The 6,000-nt window shown below is 40.4% G+C and overlaps 1 pseudogene; it reads right to left on the bottom strand.

Annotated features, from left to right (window-relative positions):
• Nucleotides 1–271: 271 nt before the first annotated feature.
• The window catches only part of LOC130834465 (60S ribosomal protein L7-like 1), a 47,632-nt pseudogene continuing 41,903 nt past the window's right edge, over nt 272–6,000 (bottom strand).

The raw sequence follows: 6,000 nt of genomic DNA, 5'->3' as shown, positions 1-6,000 counted from the left end.
TAAACCCCAGGAGAGATGTGATAAAACAGGACTCCTTCCTCCATGTCATGAGTCCTTTGCTGGTTTCAGAGGTGGACGGTGATCGTTGCAGAACCAACACACAGGAACTTTTCCTTAGAACTGAGGCGGGATGAAAAGTGCCTGCTGTAAACATCACCATCTTTTCCCTGACCCTTCCCCTCCAGTTTTTGAAGATACAGCAGAAAATAATCTTCGTTGAAGATATTGGGTAACAATTCCATAAGACAAAAACACATGCTTCCAATGCAGTGTGCTTTCAGATATGCTGGGTTTAGCTCAGCTGCCGGATGAGCTGATCGATGCGTTCACCTTGATAGGCAGGTGAGCCCATCTCCTTGAGGAAGCCCACTCTATTCTTGGTAGCGTGACGGGCCACTGAGAGTTGGAAAGGGCACAAGAACCCTGATATCGCCTGAAAATTCTTCCCCGGGAAGGCAATTTCATGAATAAGGTCTTCCAAACAAATGACGCCAAACCTCCCTAGGTGCTCCTCAATCACTGTATTGTCTGTCAGAGGGATGATTTTATTCTTGACCTTGGCTTGTCCACGTTTCAAGATGAGTTCCCGAACAGACTTCATATTTGGAAATCCCCAGGTCACATAAGGTTCCACTATATGAAGCGTTTTTATGGTTTGAGGAGTTACTTGCGTAAAGACACCACTGAAAATCTTCTTCAGGTGAAGTCTTGCAATGGTCCTCTGCACCAGTAAACTCACCCCATTAATCCTTTCAGTGCGTACAACAAAGGACAAGGAATGTTTATCTGGCACTTCCAAGCCATGAGGTTTCACTTCTAGTCTTTTGAGTCGCACTGTGTCTCGCAGTTGCCGCCAGGAATCATGTAGGAACCATTCCAGTCACTTAAACTTGATCTCTTTTCCTTTCCTCTGCCCCTTCCTTTGCAAAAGCGCCTGCTTTGCCTGGGTGGCTTTGAGAGCCTGATAAGCCTTCCTCTTTTTCAGGGGATTTTCTGGAACCAGAGGGATCTTTTTTCCTGGCCAACTCAGGACCTTCCTTCATAAAGCTCTTACCACCTGGAGTATGCTGCTTTTTTTCCTGGCCTTCGTAAAACAATGAAAACTCACGTCCTTTCTTTCCTGGAAACCTTCAGAGCAGCACGTCTCAAGCATTAATGTGCAGAGGAGTCACATCTTGTTAAAATGCCAGTGGAGTCTCTTTAAGTTGGTTTCTAAGTCTTTTTGAAATAGGAGGGAAGGGGACAGGGCACAACCTTTGAAAGAATAACATAGCCTGAGGACATAACATAAACTGATCAGAACCAAATGGGTCCAAGATGGCAGACAAGTCAACTTCCAGGCGCCATGACAGTTCCAAGGCTGAATCAAAAAGTGGGTGGTGGCCCAATTCTGGAATACTCTGCCCACTCATTAGGCTATGAAATTACCCATCCTTACAAAAACTGACAACCCCCATACCCGGGTGCCTTTCTCAGAGATGGCCCACACTGCCTGCAGAGTGTATTTCTCTCTCAATCTCTAAATAAACTTCTTACCTATCACTTTGTCTCTCACTGAATTCTTTCTGTGATGAGACATCAAGAACCTGAGTTTCATTAAGTCCTGAAACCAGGTGTGTGATCTCAGTTGGAAGATCTTGGGTTTTGGCTGGATATGAGTCCCGGATGCGTGGGTTTGAGTCCCAGTCTGGGTATAGGCTGGGTTTGAGTCCCCGCATGTGGGTTCAAATCCCAACCGAGGTGCATGGTTTCATTTTGACATGACCTTTGTCGTCATTAATAGCTTATTTGCTTTCTGGTATGACAAGATGTTCCAGGTTCATCTTGGACATTGCCTGCTATAGCCATAGAGCTAGGCATTTCTCCAGTAGGTCTTGGTTTTTCCTAGTTGCAAATGATATTTAGAGACCACTATTGGGACACTAGGCGTGCTTATTGCTTATGGGTTGGGTATATTTTTCTAGTCCTTAAAAAAAAGTACAATCATGGTTTCATATGGATACTTGCTACTCAATCTCATACATTTTATATCTGTTTCCCTTATAACATGGTTTTCAGTGATTTCAACATAATTTTTTTTATAGCTCTTTACTGGAGTATAATTGCTTTACACTGTTGTGCCAGTTTCTGCTGTACAAAAAAGTGAATCAACTGTATTTATATATATATATATATCCCCATATCCCCTCCCTCCCACAACTCCTTCCCACCCTCCCTATCCCACCCCTCTAAGTCATCACCAATCATCAAATTGATCTCCCTATGTTATGCAGCAGCTTCCCACTAGCTATCTATTTTACATAATTTGGTAGTGTATATATGTCAATGCTACTCTCTCATTTTGTCCCAGCTTTCCCTTTGTGCCCCATCCCATGTCCTCAAGTCTGTTCTCTGCATCTACATCTTTATTCTTGCCCTGCCACTGGATTCATTAGTACCATTTTTTTAGATTCCACATATATGCATCAGCATATGGTATTTGTTTTTCTCTTTCTGGCTTCCTTCACTCTTTATGATAGACTCTAGGTCCATCCACCTCACTACAAATAACTCAGTTTCATTCCTTTTTATGGCGAATATTCCACTGTATATATGTGCCACACCTTCTTTATCCATTCATCTGTTGATGGGCATTTAGGTTGCTTCCATGTCCTGGCTATTGTAAACAGTGCTGCAGTGGACATTGTAGTACATGTATCTTTTTGGATTATGGTTTTCTCAGCATATATGCCCAGTAGTCGGATTACTGGGTCATATGGAGTTCTATTTTTAGTTTTTTAAGGATCCTCCATACTGTTTTCCATAGTGGCCATATCAGTTTACATTCCCACCAACAGTGCAGAAGGATTCCCTTTTCTCCACACCCTCTCCAGTATTTATTGTTTCTAGATTTTTTGATGATGGCCATTCTGACCGGTGTGAGGTGATACCTCATTGTGGCTTTGACTTGAATTTCTCTAATGATTAGTGATGTCGAGCATCTTTTCATGCATTTGTTAGCCATCTGCATGTCTCCTTTGAAAAATGCCTATTTAGGTCTTCTGTCCGTTTTTAGATTGGGTTGTTTGCTTTTTTGATATTGAGCTGCATGAGCTGCTTGTATATTTTGGAGATTAATCCTTTGTCAGTTTCTTTGTTGGCATAATTTCTCATTTGTTTATTCCCACAATACATACAACAGACTGTGAATAAGTTAACACTATCAACAATAATATGATTACTAGAAAGAGTTTAGAGGATATTTTTATTTTTGCTAATCTTTTTGACCTTAGAGTATATCCCACCAAGGATATACAGCCAAAGCCACTTGAAAGTGGTTTCTATCTATGTATTATGCCACCAAATTCAATTCATTACATTCATTGGTTTCATCCCCCTTTCTCTTTTGGGGGACTTTTTTTTTTAATTTAAAATACTTCTGAGGTGTCTACTTCAAATCTATGAATGAAGATACACTCAAAGAAGTCTGGCCTCTATTCTGGTTTCCTCTAACCCATCACCTCTCTCCCCTTATAGATAACTATTAAAAAACTACATAGTTCATGCTTCCATTTTTAATATAAGCAAATATGTATAAATGGTCATATCCTCTCATCTTAGGTATGTTAGCATACTAGAGTTAACAGATAAGATTTCACTGTCAGACTTATAATTAAGGGGTCTTACCCAGATTTACTAATAAATAAGGAGTTCTTATTCCAGATTTACTAATGATTTCAAGGATGTAAAATCAAAAGGCTCAGGGAAATCAAAGAGAAATTTAGTCCATCCTGTGTGGCTGTTTTGGTGTTTCCTTTCTGTATTGGATACCTTCTCTGGCCAGTAATAGATAAGGTCTTTAAATGAGATTTGTGTCTGACCTCACATAGCAAGAGAGGAGTTGTTTAAATTATGAAGCATTTCCTTTTTTTATTTAGATTGGTGAAGGGCTTATGTGACATTTTACCAGGAGCCATGCCTTATAAATCCATAGATTCTAGGGATAATCTTGCTCAGAGAATTCCACAGATAAGGGCACTCCTACTAGCAAATATCTTTAGCATAAAGATATTTAGGCTATGTTTACAAAAAGATTAGACTGGGACACCTGTGTTTTGTTCTCTCCCAGAGAATGTTCCCTTGGTTATCAGAGAGTAACAGATCACAGGCCAGCAGCTTTAATAAGGAGCAAGAATTCTGTCTACGGAATACCTTAACAATGACCATGCTGCTTCATAGGTCTTTTAAATTTCTTTTACCAGCTCAACTACTCATCTTCCTCCTTTATCTACAGTTATTTTAAGCTTTTTACAATGTGTTGATGGAAGCCTTTAACTTGAGTATATAATTTTTCTGAGGCCAAATTCACTGCCTTCTCTGGCCAATTACTTTCCATAGGTGTTATATCTACTGGGAGATTTAATTCAGCTTCCCCAAAATATTTTCTCCTCCTGGGGAATCATTGTTTACATAAATGTTGCTTTTTATTTAATTGTAGAAATAAACTTACAAATTCTTTGTTACACCACATAGAGAGAGAAATTCTTTGTTACACTCTGTAGATGAGAAATTAATGTTTGACACACCATGTATTAGTTAATATTTTAGGATCATTCTGTTTCTTTTCAACAGAAATGACTTCTCCTATACCACATTCCCCATTATAGGGGTGGGGACTAGAGTACATTGTTCAGTAAATTCTGGATCCCATTTGGTTTGTTCCAGATGTTATGGTACAGGTTTTTACAAGTGTCATTATGTAACATTTACCCCTGCTAGGGAAGACACAGCTTGCTTCTGTATCCAAACCTCCATACCTACTGGTTTTAAGAACCCAGGTAGCTAACTCAGGAATCTGATTAAGGCAACTGCCTTAGCATTCCAATCTCTTTTCAGAGCTGGAAACTGAATTTTTTGTGTGAACATCCACATGACCCACTTTAATTCTTCTTAAATCCCACAGAGATTTCCTTAACTGAGTGCCACATAAAGATATTCTCTATTGTCTAACGATCTAAGACCCATTTGCAGTTGACTACAGCCCAGGGTCTGCAAATATCCAAATGCTCCTCTGAGATCAGGAGCCTAATTCTTCTCTCACTGCTAAACTAGCAGCGGTCAACTCTGCCGAATTTGCAGACTTGCTTGTTCCTTCTCCCCTCAAGGTTTTTTCAATCAGCAAGGCACATACATGCCAATTTCCAAATAGTAACGTGGCCCTCAAAGCAGGAACTCCCATTAGTGAACCAGGCAGCTGCTTGTCTTGGCTGGGGAAAGAATCACAGGGCTTGGAACCCTGAGCAGTGTAGCAAAGGGAGATCCTTGGAGGGCTCTCTCATTGGCTATGTGAGCAACTTGCTCTCATATTCAGTGCGCCCCCTAAACTTCCTACCTAGAGTACTCCTCCATGTAGCACTGCTGTTAGTCAACTTTGCTGTGCTGCCTTTTCTCTATTTAGTATCTCCCTGGCATCATCCAAGGCGGGATTGATATCTAGCCTCAGAATTATTTGATGCTTTTCTGTGGTGGGGGTCAGTCTGATCAATACCCAGTAACAAGCTAGCAGGTGTCTTTCAAATGGGCTTTAATGAGCCTCTTAGTTTTCAAGTCCAAATCCAAGAGGTATTTGCTGAGTAGTCCTATTTGATTTCTCCCAAAGGCTTCACATCTATATATATTTTAGGAGGTAAATATTCTTATATAATCTGAGCAGTTGAATCATGAGGTCTTAGTTGGGCTCCCTGTGCCACCATCCTCTGCCAATCTTCTTTTTAATTCTTAGGACCCCACTTACAGTAAGATTTATTTTTGATGACTTTGTGATTTTGCCAAAACTTGAATAACCCTCCTAGCTGTGAGTGCTTGCTTGTTAGAGACAATAACATATTTCTCACAGTTTGAGGAATGTCTCTGGTTGCTCCTGGAATTTCTTAGATTGGGCTGGACTTGAATTTTAGCTAGATTTATCAGCTATCCTCTGTTTGTCATAAAGGTGGCTATGGTTCTTAACTCCTCTTAACC

Source organism: Hippopotamus amphibius, chromosome 13 (assembly GCF_030028045.1).
Source record: "Hippopotamus amphibius kiboko isolate mHipAmp2 chromosome 13, mHipAmp2.hap2, whole genome shotgun sequence".
NCBI classification, from domain to species: Eukaryota; Metazoa; Chordata; class Mammalia; order Artiodactyla; family Hippopotamidae; genus Hippopotamus; species Hippopotamus amphibius.
The sequence above is the reverse complement of the archived record's forward strand: the minus strand, read 5'-3'. Positions and strand labels throughout refer to the sequence as shown.